The 15,888-nt window shown below is 38.2% G+C and overlaps 1 long non-coding RNA gene and 1 pseudogene across 1 annotated transcript in view; one reads left to right on the forward strand and one right to left on the reverse strand.

The window, feature by feature from the left end:
- The window catches only part of LOC116148084 (uncharacterized), a 68,956-nt gene that overhangs the window by 41,081 nt on the left and 11,987 nt on the right, over nucleotides 1-15,888 (reverse strand). The gene's annotated exons all lie outside the window — the stretch shown is intronic.
- On the forward strand, nucleotides 13,150-13,325 carry LOC116148233 (U1 spliceosomal RNA; annotated as a pseudogene).

Consider the following 15,888-nt stretch of genomic DNA (forward strand, 5'->3'; position numbering starts at 1 on the left):
CTGCTGGGTTAGCATACTTTAGATATATTCATCGTGGTAAACAGAAATGAATGAACACTGAGTAGAAAAAGCATATAGTAGCTTCTACTCACCCTGGATCCTTATGTTTTAAAATTTTGTCAGTAACATATTCCAGTGTTATTTAGTACTGCTATAATTGCTATAGAAAATGTTGTCTAAAATACCGTAAGATATCACTTACATGTGGAATCTTAAAAAATACAACAAACTAGAGAATATAACAGAAAAGAGATGAACTTACAGATGTAGAGAGGGAACTAGTGGTTACCGGTGGGGAAAGGGAGAGGGGAGGGGCAAGATGGAGGTGGAGGGTTAAGAGGTACAAACTATTAGATATAAAATTAGCTACAGGGATGAATTGTACAACATGGGGAATATAGCCAATATTTTATAATAACTATAAATGGAGTATAACCTTTAAAAATTGTGAATCACTATATTGTATACCTGTAACGTATAATACTGTACATCAACTATACTTCAATTTAAAAAAATGACATTGTAAAATAAATACGTAAATAAAGTTTAAAAAAGAAAATGTTGTCTAGATACTCTTTACAAATAGATTTCTTAAAAAACATGTATTTATCATTCTTCTAGTAGTAATATGAATGCACAAGAAAAGCTTATCATTAAAAGGAATCCTGTCTAAGCCTTAAGAATGTTTTGCAACTTAAAGTGTACCTGAATTGGTTTCACAAGGCTCGATTCGCCTTATAAGAACTGATAAATAAAATTTTACTTAATCATTTTATTTTCAGTGTTACTCTTTTCTTCCTTCTGAGTAATTCTATCAAATTCTCATCCAGAATGAAAGCTGAAAAAATTTTTAATTAAGATTTTATCTTTCTATGCTTATGTTTACTGCATAGGCATAAAAAAGTCACAAGGAAAAATTAAGTTACAAGGAAAAATATTTTACACTTTCACTAGAAATGAATAATGCTTTTCTTTTAAATTGTTTTGCAAGCAACCATTTTATTTTGAAGAAACAGCTAAAGAAAAAAAGTACTATATATTTCAGACATTTCAATAAATTACTCTAAGCCTTCAATATTAAGAAATTATATTATATAAGCAATTCTATTCTATTAGTAACTATAGTATATTAAGATGAAGTCTGTACTGATATCCAATTACCAAATCAAAAGTCCTTATAAGGGAAAGAGGGAGGCATGAGAATCAGAGGACATGTGATGGAGACAGCAGAGATCGAGTGATGCTGTTGCTGGCTTTGAAGAAGTTAAGAGGGCCACGGGTCAAGGAGTGTAGACAGCCTCTAGAATCTGGAAGAAGCAAGGAAATGAATTACCTACCCTCTAAAATCTCAGGAAGGAATACAGATCAGTCAGCACCTTGGTTTTAAACCAATTGAGTTTTCTAACCTCCAGAGCTGTAAGGTAACAAATTTGTATTAGTTAAGTCATCAAATGTGTGGCAATTTGTTACAGCAGTGGTAAGAAACTAATACTGTCTAGGCATAGAAAGACATTAGTTAAAATATTATATGTGTGTGTTTATATATATATATAGTATATATACAAGCTGTTGATTTAAAAAATGATGCTTATGTTTATAATTATTGCACATTAGTGACTCTAAAGAATGTGCCTTAATTTTGAAAGTAAAATGCCTTAGTTCTTCAGTTTTCCTTTATCCTTTCTTAACGACTTTTCTTTGCACTGGATTTTATAATCATCTTCCTGTTGGTCAGTAAAGCTCACGTTAAAGTAATACGTGTAATATTTTTACTCCAGAATTAAAAGTAGATAGCCAAATATAGTATAGCTAATTATAAAACATTTAAAAATATATATTATTTGGTTTCATCATATCGTAGGTGGATAAAGATTGGTGTTTTTTAAGGGTTAATCTACTTTTTGAATAAAGGAATGAACAACAACTTTGAGGGGGGAAAGACAGAGGCTTAGAGATGGTTAGAAAGCAGGTCTAAAGGTGGATCTTGGACCTTTCTTGCTGAATCCTGCTCCTCTACATATAGTTCATCACGCCACACCCCCGCTACACTACACTGGTGTGGTTTGGTACCCCTTTCAGATTTCCATTTGTCTGCTCTCCCACAGACTTCTAAACAGCCCTGTAAATTTTCACCCAAATTACTGAATGCTTTTTTTATTTAGAATTTTTTTTTCCTAGTAGCTTAGCTCCTTTCTAACTGTTGCTTCCTTTACTGTACAAAACATGTGGGTTTATGCAACGCTCACTCAATAGTGCACATGTTGAAAGATAAGTTATACAAAAACAACTTATGAGTGTTGACTACTTTTATAAATAGTATGTTTCAAGAACAAGGTGTAGTCTAATGAATCTTGGCTCATGAATGCTAATTTACTTTATAATGGCACATGTGTTTCAAGAACAAGCTCTTCTCAGATGAATCCTAATTAATGAACTAATTTTTAACAATACAAGTCCTACAAGAACAGGATGTACCCAGACGAGTTCTCCTGGGTAAGTGAGCCTTTTCTCACACCCACCCATCTCCCGAAGACTGATGTTTCAAAACCCCCTCCTTGACTCCTCTCTTACCACGCTGCACCCCCTCTGCAGATGATGTCACTCAGGATGAAGCTTCAGCTGCAATCTGATGACTTCCAAATCTTGATCCTCCAGCATAGGATTCTTTCTTGTTTATACCTCATGTTTATACCTGCCTTCTGAACAACTCCCACAGGCACCTCACACTCTCATTTCTGAAACTGAACTCGATTTATTTCCATTAAAACAATTCCCCAAGGACATCAGTTCATCTTGATCCCGCATCTTTGTACAGGGTATTCTGTTTGAAAAACTCTTTCCCTCTTAGCTGCTTGGTAAGCTGCTATTCATCCCTCAAAACCTGGCTAAAACTCCATCTCCTTTAAGAACTGTTTCCTGACCCTTACTTCCCTAACCCAAGCAGAATTAGGGAGTTCGTATGAAATTATGAAGAAGCAAAAAGAGAAGAGATGAGAAGTCTGGCTACTTGCTGCTGTGTTTTGTTTATAATGAGAATGGGCTAAAAACAGTGACTCACTGTCCTATTGGGGAAAAATAGACAATGAATTACTGAACCAGCTGCAGTCCATCCTCCCAAGTCTCCTTCATTCTGTTAATGGCTCTGTGTTAGTTTCTCATCACTGCTGTAATAAATTACCACAAACTCAGCAGCTTAAAACAAGATGAATTTATTATCTTACAGTTTTGGAGTTTAGAAGTTCAAAATCAGTTTCACCAGGATAAAATCAAGGTGTCAACAGGGCTGTGTTCCTTCTGGAGACTCTAAGGGAGAATCTGTTTCTTGCCTTTTCCAGCTTCTAGAGACTTCTTCCATTCCTTGATTTGAGACGAACTCTTCCATCTTCACAGCCAGCAGCAAAGCATTTCCTTCCTCCCTGATCTTTACTTCCATTCTCACATCTCTCTCTGATTCTAATCCTCTGCCTCCTTCTTATAAGGACCTATGTGAAGGACTGGGCCCACATGGATAATCCAGGCTACTCCTTCCATATCAAGATCCTTAACTCAGTCTCACCTACAAGGCCTTCTTTTTGCCACATAAGTTAATATACTCATAGGTTCTTTTTTTCTTAATTGAAGTATAGTTGAGGTACAATGGTGTATTAGCTTCAGGTGTACAGCAAAGTGATTCAGTTATACACACACACACACACACACACACACACACACTCTCTCTTAGCAACTTTCAAATATGCAATGCAATATTACTAAAGTCATTGATGTATATTACATGCCTAGGACTTATTTTATAACTGGAGGTTTGTACCTTTTGATCGTCTTCATCAATTCCCCTCACTCCTTGCCTCCTTTTCAACTCCATATACAAGTGAGATCATATGTCATTTCTCTGTATGACTTATTTCACTTAGCATAATGTCCTTGAGGTCCATTCCTAGTGCTGCAAATGGCAAGATTTCCTTCTTTTTTATGGCTGAATAATATTTTATTGTGTATGCCTTTTTCTTTATCTAAAAAGTAGTATTTCAATATTTAAATATTATAGCAAAAAAAAAAAACCCTACAGTATATGGTATATCCTAAATAGCTTTCAGCTGCACCACCTCAAATCTTCATTGAATAAAGTTTTAGTAGCATCATTTGTAACTCTTCTTGCACATTTAATTTCCCAAAAATGTCAGCAGTGAGAGGGGTCAAGACACACACATTGTGACTGAAAGCTTAGGGTCCAAAGTCAGACTGACGTGGGTTCAAATCTCAGCCCTACCTCTTATTACTATGCAATATGGGGCAAGCTGCCTCACCCAACCAAGTCTCCATGTCCACATCTGTGACATGTGGGTAACAGCCCCTACCTCACAGAAGAGTCATGACTATGAGATGAATAAAGCATGAATGGTGCATCTTAGCATTGTGCCTGATAAGTGTCAGATACAATTGTGATTACTGTAATTTTCTGCTGCATTCCTATCCTCCCGCAGAGGTCAGAAATGCATGTTAAATCTTGATCTTTGACAAATGGCATGAACAAAGCTATTGAGGCAGCATGGACAACAGAAGCCCCCCTGAACTCATGCAATGTTCCCCAAAGTTTATCCAATCCACGCCTGGGAAATCCCCAGAGAAGATATTTTTCAACTTCTTTAAATCCTCCATACTGCTGCTTAGAGAACTTACAAATGTAGTTTCCTGAATCCTTAAGCTTCCTAATAATTATTGTTCTCTTCTACACTGAAGGTGCCCACCAAAAATGTTAATTTTGATGATAAGTTGTTTTTATGAAAGTTAAAAAAAATTGGTTGAACTGATGCTAGAAATAAAAATTTTATTGGAAATGAGGATGTGGACCAAAATTTTCAAACATCTTTTCTGTTCCAAAGGCATTTGGGCATGGTGGCAGTAGCATGTGAATGCAGGGACCAGGCAGGTAAGGAATATTCTGCTGTCCCTGGTTCTCTAGTCATCTCAGACACTATAGGGTGAGAAGGTTGAGCAAGGTGTCTGAAGAACCAGGACTAGATATAGACTCCAGGATCTTTCCTTTCAGGATGAATGAACTATCAGATCCATTAGGAAGCCACAAAAAAAATACACTCAATCAGAAGAACTCATTGCTGAGAATAGGAGACTGGTTCAGTCCATTCCAGAGAGACCCCCTCAAACAAATGGATCCTTCTGTAGGGCATGAAAAAGCCTCCACCTTGTCTTTCTTCTCAGATAATACCCAGCAAGGAACTTAACAAACATTTCTGACTAAATAAGGCCCATTGGGTGGCCCCATGCCCGAGGGAAGTAAATGAATAAGAAGACACATTATAAGCTTAGTGTTTTTGACACGTAGTTTTCCCTGACTCTTCGAAGGAGTATATTTCCAAATAATATAAATGTGAAACAATTTGAAACCTGAACTAATTACTTTATATATGTTCTTTAGTTGCCAGGATGCATTGAAACCCCTTCATGTTTGAAATGATGAAACAGACAGGTACAGTTGGCTGGCCTAAGGCACCGCAGTGAATAGGGATTAAGAGGCAGGAACATCCAAAGTGGATCCTACGGTTTGAATTACACAGCTGCACTGCCACTGTTTCCAAAGCCTTGAAGGAAATCGTAGCCAATCAGTAAGTCAGTAACTCCAGTGCTGCGGGAGGTGGGGGCACCAGCTGTCTGGTACTGTCATTCCTGCAATGATACCTCAACGACAGGTCCCAGGTTTTCCCAGGTCATGGGAATTCAAGGGCATATCACAGTGGGTGGTTCATAGCTTGGTACCACAGCTGGATACAATTCAAAGCATGAATGGGTCCTTATAGTCTCAGAAAATCCTTCCCTTAGCTGGCTCAGGCATCCTGTTTAATTAGTAAACAAAGCCAGCTGAAGCATGATCTTATTCTGAACCCAAAGGAAGTATCATTGTTCTTACACGGTGCTAGCAGTATTCTCCACGTGTGCGATTTCATTCATGCATACTCATTCATCAGTACAGCAGACATTTCTCAGCTCCATGTGCTGTCCGAGGCACTAGGGATACAGCAGGAAACGAGACAAGCAAAACCCCTTTGTAGTGTGGAGGCACATAGTGTAGGGGGAGACAGACACTAAACAGACAGATGAGCATAATGCCAAGGAGGGGAAGGGACCAGGAGGAAACGCCAATCTTTATTAAATAAAATGACCCAGGAAGGACACTCTGAGGAAGAACACTACAGCGGAGACCTGAATGAAGCGAGAAAGGCAAAAACTAGGAGCAACCTGGTGCCTAGTCCTTCTCATTCTTTTTCGTATAACTACTCCAGCAATTTTTCTGCAAAAATTGGAACATACCAGACCTGCTTTCTTCCTACTAAACTTCCACAGTTTATTTCAGTAACCCACCACTTGTTGGAATGTAGTTAGTTTCAACATATTAGAGTTTATAAAAAGAAATTGACTGAATAGTAATTATTAATTATAAAATAGTAGATAATGAATATGTTAAATAACTAAAAAGCCTAAAGGCTAGAAAACCTGTCTATAGTACAACCAAAAGTCATTGTCATGTTGACCAGTTTGCTCTTAGTCAATCACTGCACGTCGTCCAGAGCATTCCTTTACAGTCCCTGTGGGTTCCCCTACTATTTCCCCATACCTGTCAGCATCGCCGTCACCTCCATAATCAGTCATCATCAGGAGAGCCTTTGTGCCCCTCCAACACAAAGGAAATAATTCAAGATCTACTGTTTGTGGCATCGGGAATCAAGAAAGAACATCTGAGCAGGAAACATCGTCTGGCTCCCCTCCTCAAACAGACAAGTCCCTTCCTGATAGCAAAATATACCTGGAAACTTCCTAAACCCTGTGGAAATTCTACCTTAGCCTAAATTCTGCTTTCCTGTGGATCTACACCCCCCCATCCATCCACTTTCTGTCATACCCTGTCCTGCTCATCTGTACCCCAACCTTGAAAACTTGAGAAGGTGACCTAGAGGCATGACACAAGAAGTACAGAGTTCCCATGGGATGCAGTCCACTCTGTCACCTGGTACAATGGGAGGGTGTGAGCTGAAAGAAGAGTCATGGGACTCCCAATGTACACATTCCCACCCCTTTCCCATCCTGGCAACAATTTAAAAAAAGAGAGCCATGGGAACCTCATGACCACATCTTCCCTTAACGAATCAGGGCTTCTCAGGGACGTTGGAGCCCAGCTGCACCTGTGCCACAACGTCTAAAGAAGAGAGGACTCCCTGCCCATCTGTCTGTGGGCTGACTCACTAGGCTGTCACCCCAGCCTCTCCTTACCAGCTTGTTCCCCACTTACCAGTCCCCTTCATTGAGGAATTATTTGTAGCCCCCAGCCCATCACTGTGGTTGCCTTTGGTACCCTCTCATCTGGGCAGCCTTCCAAAATCCCTTAGTTATTTTGGACCTTAGCTTTCTAGCAAAGTGTTGTTTTGTTCACTCCTTCCCCACCAAAAAAAAAGAAAAAGAAAAAGAGGAAAACCTCATAAAATATAGCTATCTAGAGTCTTTTCAGACAAGGATGGACAGCCCCAAGTTCAATGAAACATACTAACCTTTTTAAAGTTGAAACTAAATGTATAAATAACATATATCAGAGTATAGGTATTTGATTTAAATGTATCAAAGAAACTATATCTCTGTAGGCATGCTGAATATGAATTGTCACATTCAAGTAATTTGGATAAAAATGTTTTGCCTTCTTTTCCCAGTATGAGGATGTTTGTGAGTTATGAAACTGCAGAATTTGTTCCAAATTGGAACGAGACTTGGAAAGGGAAAAACAGAGGGGCAGCAGGTGGGTGGAAGAAGCATTGCTACAGGAATCTTTCTGGAAACTTGTTTCCATTTTAACATGAGTGGTGGATGAGCACACACTTCCACCTGGTGGCAGGATTCTGACTCGCAGAGGCAGTATTACAAGGTTACAAAGCACCTTTTGAGGCTGCATGTGCAATATTATGATTATGAAACACACCCTATTAATGGCATCTAAGTTGACCTTTCAAGACAAAGCTAGGTGAGTAACGACAAAATGCATGGACAAAAACTGGGACAAGAGAGACAGCCCACTTAGAACCTTCTGAGATGACAGAATGATATAAACTCATTTTCCAATGATGGACTTCTGCCTCTTCCATTGTCTTCAGTTCAGTGCAAAGGCAGACCTCCAAGGAAGCCCCAGTGAATGACCCAACGTGATAGCAGGGCCAAAGCAATACACTAGGCAAAGCAAACACCCCTGTGGATGTTTCCAATAAAACCCTTCCCAGAGACAGCTTTGTTTAAATAAATGTCACGTAATTTCCAAGGAATGCTGGTTAATGTTTAACAAGATATCCTTGGTCTCATTTTTTTTTGTATGAACACATTGAAGTCAGGAGCTAGAGACTGAGGAGAGGAGATGGGACTGGGAATTGACTGGCTCAACACTGGTAGATTCTGGAGATCCTGCCAGGCCAAAATGGTGGCGTAGTAATGTCCAGTAGCAGGAATCCCCACCTCATGTTGGGAAATAACTTATAAGACTGACTGCAGAGAGCATCAGGGTTTTGTGCAAACAGAAGCTCCTTAAAGGACAAAGTCAGAGGTGCAGAAGTCAAGCTGAAACCCCCAGGGGTCTGGAGGCTAAGAACATGGACACCTCTGGCCTTGCTAGTTGTCACAGTCTCGCATTATCGTGATCAAAAAGTGATGCTGAGGAATGTCCTTGCCTCGGGGACATACAAAAGGGCTCACGTGGGCACTGACATTCTCATCATACAACCCATTAGTCAGCGTTTCTCTAAAGAATGTAAGCTATTTCTCCAAAAGAATTTCCATGCTACTCTTTAAAGAATTAATATAAGGAGATTTGAGGTCATCTGGGTGACCAGTGACCGAATTTGCTTGTGTCCATGAATGCAGTGGTGCCAAAAGGAACAGGTTCTTAATTGTCTCAGAGCAGCTAAATAGAATGTAATACGTAAGTGATAAACAACCAAGTGAAGGCAAAACAAAGTTTCTGTAGTAAGGAGAGAAAAGTAAAATTTTACAAAGAGAGAGAGAGAAGGGGGAAACGCTTAGCTCGTCACACAGCACACAGTGATGCAGCCATGCCGATGCCAAAAGAACCACAGTGGTTCATACCAGGTTCATGCTGAAGCATTTAGAATAAGAGCTAATACGTGGTTTATTGTACAGTTAAATCCATCATGAACACCGCATTTTTCAGGTCCTCTGTAGTATGAGGCTAAATTAAGCAAACGAGAGGACATTTCGACAAATGTGCAGGACTACCTAACATAGGACAAACACACAGTCTGACCTCCAGAAACTGGAAAACTGCTCGAAGCTCAGAAGGACCCTCTCCCTCCCCCATCTCTGCTCTGACCACAGATTCCTTCTCCCCTCTCTCTACAGATTATCTTCCTCTGCTCCCAGCCTACAGTGTGGGATATGATTGCCCATCACTTCCCAGGTTAAGTTAATAGGCCCAGTAGCATGAGGAGAATGTGCTTCTCAATTCCTGTTCTAAATTTCCAGTGAATGGATTAGGTCAATTTGGGTCAAATTTTTACCCCTAAGCCAAGCAACCATGGCTTTATGAAGAAGGCAGAGATATTTTATATCCACATGGCAGCTGGGAGCCCATGCCATGAATTGAGAGGGGGCAGTTAAGAAAGTTGCTGAAAGTTAGGCAGTTCTCTACAAATATATTCACAGTAAATAATATATAGGGGTTCTGATTTTTGTGCAGTGAGTGCATGGAGAGAAAAACAAAGCTTCCTCTCTGCAAAATCTTGGAAACACTACTTCTTTATAAGGATTGCAATGAATTCTAACCCTGTTTTCATTTGCTTAAAGGTTAAGCGTGAGTCCTCTTCAACTATATTTCTCTCTTCCTCTTAAATTTTCTGCTACATCTCTGCCATTTAGTTCCTTAGGAATGGCTTCTCTCTTCATCAGCACGATCCTGGAGCTGCCCCTAGCCCCTCTGAGCTCTGTCCCAGGTACTTCTGCCTTCTCCAGGAGCCACTGTGCTCTGTCTTCTGCCTCTGGCTTCCAGGGTCAGCTTCTTCACTGGACCTAGCCTGAATTAGGGGCCAGGACACCTCCTCTGTATCACCCACAAGATGCACAGTTACTCCAACCAACAACCACTCAACAACCTGTGGGTACCACGGATGCTGCAGATATAGGAAGCAATGACCTCATCTACAAATCTGCCCAGTCTCTTCCGTTTTGGATTGAGAGCAAGCCCCACAGAGCATAGGAGGTTGGGAGCATGTTTTTAAGCTTATGACTTTTTGAATTCACGCGCCACAGATTAAAGAAACTTTAAAAACTAGAAAAGGGGGAGCAGTGTGATGTTTTATGCAGGTAGTCATTTCAGAATATTTTACTACAATTTCCGATTTCAATCGTGATGAGAATGATTGGTTCTGCCCTAGTAGCAGTGATTGGCTCTATATAAGACGACCAGATGGGCAATCTCCCCCACATAGAGCAGGTGCGCCTCCACTCTGTACTTCCCTTGTATAATATCTTGAAGTGTCTTGTCAGGCTGTTTTCTGCTATCCAAAAAGAGGACAGAGACCATGTCTTTTCCTCTTTTTATCCCCATCACCTAGAAAAGTTAGCAGTGCATAGCAAGTGCTATATATACATTTACTTGGTGAATGAAAAAAAAAAACAACTACAAAAGGCTTCTAGAAGAAGCAGGACTACGATCGCTAAACAGATGCAAGTAAAGTAAACCCCACACTTGGGACACATTTTTTAAAATGCACTCCCAGCCGCATATAATTTGTGAATTTTGAGTGCTCTCTGACGGGTAGGAAGGACTGTGCAGCTGCTTTGAAATAATGCAGTGATCTAGATGTTTTTATAATAAGACAAGAATATTTCTTTTCACTGCTGACAAATGTTTACATTTTTCCACTGAGAGGTTAACCTAATCTTGTACCTTGTCATTTTTTCCTCTTTTGCAGAGCTAAACCCTCTGTCTATAAATGTATACAACCATAATCCCATGAGCTTCACAAAGACAGCTTGACAGTTTTGACTGAGTAACATAATATTTAATAGCTCAAGGGGGAGCTGATAAAGAAGTAATTAAGAGAGAATAGATTTGCCCAAGCAGATAAAAATTCTTCCCATAGCGTAGTTTGCTAACTACAAAGGTAGGACTTAATAAATCCAGAGATAAATATTAGAGATAATTAGCTTCTGGGCCCTTTCAAAAATAAGCTGAAAATAAATTTGCACTTAAACCCACTGAACGTAATTAATGTCAGTTACATCTCAGTTTCCTTATTTCTAGGTATTTGTAGTTTCTTAAAAGTTGGCATTAAAAGATGATCAGAAAATGCTAGAGTATGTTTAACTTTGAAGCACTGAATTCTTTCAGTATTTGTGGAGCCTACAACATTCTATACACTGTCCTTGACCCTGGGGTACAAAAATGAGTAAGACATGGCCTCTGCTCTCAAGAAGCTTACAATCTAGGGCAGATGAGCTTGTGATTCTATTTTCTTTCTTCTTTTCTTTTCTTTTTTCTTTTCTTCTCTTTTCTTTTTTCTTTTCTTTTTTCTTTTCTTTTTTCTTTTCTTTTCTTTTCTTTTCTTTTCTTTCTTTTCTTTTCTTTCTTTTTTCTTTTTCCTTCCTTTCTTCCTTCCTTTCTTCCTTTCTTTCTTCCTTTCTTCCTTTCTTTCTTCCTTTCTTCCTTTCTTTCTTTTAAAAAAATTTTTTTAATGGAGGTATTGGGGATTGAACCCAGGACTTCGTGCATGATAAACATGCACTCTACCACTGAGCTATACCCCACCCCCAATTTTCATAGTAAGTATTCAAAATTGAGGGACCCTGGAATACCATAGACCTCTGGAGTTTATTCTCTGGCCCCTCACAGTTCTCATTTAAACCATCCTAAGTGTCTATGCATGCTTGTTTCTCTTGGCAAGAGCTTCGAAAGATATAGTAAATGTCTACTTCGGTACTATTACTAATATGTGTCTTTAATAGTCAGTTAAAAACATCAAAAATAAAAGCAACATCCAGTAGATGGTGAGTGTAAGCATGATCAAAAATTCACTAGTCTTTTATCAGTGACTCAAAGTTGATGTATTAGTAGCCACATTACAAATTTCCTTTAAATTTTTCTCAGAGAACTCACAAAATCCATGGGGTCTTTGAAGTCTAGCAACATTCCATCCTGGTAGGATGATTTGAGATATGAGATTCACTTTCCTTAGCAGGACTTTTTTTTATTTCTGTAGCCATATGTAAGTGTCACAGCCACATAAAAATGTCTCATTCATAGTTTCTTTACTAACTGCAGCATTCCCATTGTCTCACGAAGGTCTCCAGGTAACTGTAATGGGTTAGAGTTGATTTTTAGGCCATTGCTGCTTTTCCCTTACTCCCAAAGCAAAAATACTCCTCCAAAATACAAGATGAAGAAAGAGTTTTGATAACAGTGCAAAGCCACAGTCATGCTAGCATGAGAACTTCGATGAGTAAAGGTTAGATATTCCAAATATTCTTCTCAATACAGCAGGAGACCATCAGTCCTGCTGCTTTGGCAACTAGGTGTGGGCAAACCAAGATGGTGCTATCCAAGCAGTGCTTCCATTCTTGCTTCTGGCCTTTCCCCTCTTCCCAAGTCCTGGCTTTAGCCAACAGGTAAGGTAAGTGATAGGATAAAGGTTACAAAGTGAGGGAAGGTCTTAAAAGTGCAATTCCAAGAGACTCTAGGGAACTTAGAAAAATGCAGTTTAAAAATACTTCAGAAACATTCCATTGTGCCCACCAATGGGAGACCTGTGACTTTCCCTGGAGGGGTTGGGGGTGAGGAAAGCATATAGAGCAAAATAAGGAAAGTGTTAAAAGCACAAGGAAAAGAAAACATAACAAGATGACAGAAGAAACACAAATTATATAAATTAAGGTAAATAAATTAAACATCCACTTAAAAAAAAAAAAAGGAAAATGCTTGTATTGGGTTAAACTGCAAATCCAGCTCTAGGTGGTTTAAAGGAAACATATCTAAAACAAAATGACCTGGAAGATTAAGATTAAAATAATTGTCAATGTTATAGCTAGAAAATATGAAAAAAATGCAGAGTTTACTTACATTAAAATTAGATTCAAAAGAATTTAAGGAAAAAAATTAAATGGTTTCTACTGATTAAACAATACAATTCAAATGAATTAAAACAGCCATGAAACTGAGGCTCATCTATTGCACTCCAGATGTGCTGACCCCTGCGATTCCCCCCAAATGTGGGAAACTCAACTGCATAATTTGTGGTAGTGGGGAACTGTGTTCACACTCCCCCCTGAAATTTTTGTCTTTCTAAGAAAGGTTAACTAGATTCTGTGATGTTTTTGGTGGCTTAGTAGCTTTTAATAGATTAAAGCTAATGCAAAGTTAAGGTAAAAAAAAAAATAGCCATGAACCTTTATGCTCAAAATTTTACTTTAATATATAAGGTAAAATAAGTTAGAAATCAAGGAAAACCTAACTAACACCCATTGCTAGTGGCTGCTGTTCACTATGTCATGGTCTATAATTAATAATATCCAAAATTTTACTTTAATATATAAGGTAAAATAAGTTAGAAATCAAGGAAAACCTAACTAACACCCATTGCTAGTGGCTGCTGTTCACTATGTCATGGTCTATAATTAATAATATCCCTAGAGAGTCTGACAAAATAATATATAAAACCAATCTGGTGAAAACATTAACAATCTAGGATACACAAGACTCTCAAAAAAAGTTATAAAATAAGCTTCACGTAAGATGATCTGACAATCAAAAACTATAAAACACATCAAAACATTCTGTCAATAAAAAGTATCAGAAAACAAAATAAGCAGTGTGATTAACTACCCAGGCTGGTTTTCATCCATTTTTCCATATTCAATAAATGTATATTCAGTGTCTATGACATGCTAAGCATTGTTCTAGGCACTGGGGATCCAACAACAAAAAACAGCAAAAAACATTCAATTGAGGTAGTCTATAAATAATAAACATTTAAATATATAATAGGATGTTACATGTTAAGGATATAAAAAAAGCAATGAAAGGACAAACAGAATGAGATGCAATTTTAGATTGGCCGGTTAAGGAAGAAGTCTTACATTAAGTTCACTCAAAAACCAGAGTCTGAGAGGCTTGTGTGCAGATGGCTTATCTGGGAGGTGATTCCAAGGAACAGGAGTGATGAAACAAAAAAAGCAGACAAGGAAGGAGAAAAAACCCAATGTAAGTGTGTGTTATTGCTGCCAAGAGCAGCAGGGTTTTGCTTCCTCCCAGAATTCTCTGCACAAAAGACAGTAGCAAGGGAATTTATCCATCAGCTCCCATCTATCACTGACTGAGGGTTGTCCACGGTGGTGCTACTCCCAGAACTTCCACACTGTATATGTGTATGGGACAAGTGTGCTAACACCAGAGTGCTAAGCATTGGAGAAGTCCCTGAACACAAAGTGAGTGACTTGATGGGTGAGTTTGAAGCCGAGACATACTGTCCACTATAGCTGTAGCTGGAACTAGAGATGAAGCAGAGAGGATATGAATCAGAGCACCAGAGGAGTCTGCTAAAAGAGCCCTCCTTGAGTAGGTGACACCTGAGTAGAGACTTGAAGGAATGGAGGGAGGGAGATTCATGATATCTGGGGGAAGGAGAAAAGAGGCAGAAGGAACACCGGTGTGCATTTGTGATTATGGTGGAAAACATTTAAAGAGATGTGAAGAGGGGAATAGTATAACCCAACTCTCATTTAAAAATAATCATCCTAGCTGCTGTGTAGAGAATAGACAGAGTGGAAAAACAATCAGATAGAGACTCTAAGGTAAGTGTGCTTAAAACGATTAAAAAGAAAAAAGAAGACATACATCCTTTTAATGTCTTTTTTAGCATGATGTCTTATTTATACATGAATGTATAAAAGACTCTGTTTTAAAAAACCACACAGATAATGAAAAATCAAAGAACATTATGATAATTGAAATTATTTAAGGAATTATTTAATTATTTCAATTATAATTGAAATTATTTAAACAGCAATTTTGACACAAAGAAGGCAGAATTAGAAAATTTAAAAATATGTCTGAGGAGAGGGGAAGGGTATAGCTTAAGTGGTAGAGCTCATGCTTAGCACACACAAGGTCCTGGGTTCAATCCCCAGGACTTCCTCTAAAAATAAGTAAGTAAAGCTAACTGTCTCCCCCTATAAAAAAAATAATAACAAAATACATTAAAAAAAAAGATATTTCTGAGGAAATTATTCAGAATGCAGCATGGAAAGATAAACGTTTGGAAAGCTAGGAAAGAGAAATTAAAAGGCAGGAAGATTGGAATAAAAAGGTCCAGCATATGCCTAATTGAGTCCCAGTGAGGAAAAATAGAAAGAGAATAAAAATATTTGAAAAGAAAATGGCTGAGATTCTTTTAGACTTAATAAATGATATTAATTCTTATATGCAAGCCACATACCCCAAGCAAAAATCTTAAATCCATGTAATTCATCACATTATCAGAATGAAGCAGGAAAACCTTATGATTATTTCTACAGATGCAGAAAAATCATTTGCTAAAATTTAACATCCATATATGATTTTTCAAACTGTAGCAAACTAAGAACAAAAGAAAATATCCTTTTACCAAAAAAAATAGAAATATGAGAAAAAACAATAGCTAAGCTTTTATTTTTTTAATGTTTTATTGAAGTACATATTTATCAGCTCTAGTAGTTTCTGTGTGGAGTCTACAATTTTCTCTACATGGTAATATGTCATCTGCATATAATGAAGAATGTCTTGTCTTGTTAAGCATGGAATTTAAATTTAGCACCATAAATGTGTTAGTATTTTATGGTTTCACAGGAATGAAA

The sequence above is a fragment of the Camelus dromedarius genome, chromosome 23 (assembly GCF_036321535.1).
Source record: "Camelus dromedarius isolate mCamDro1 chromosome 23, mCamDro1.pat, whole genome shotgun sequence".
Classification (NCBI taxonomy): domain Eukaryota; kingdom Metazoa; phylum Chordata; class Mammalia; order Artiodactyla; family Camelidae; genus Camelus; species Camelus dromedarius.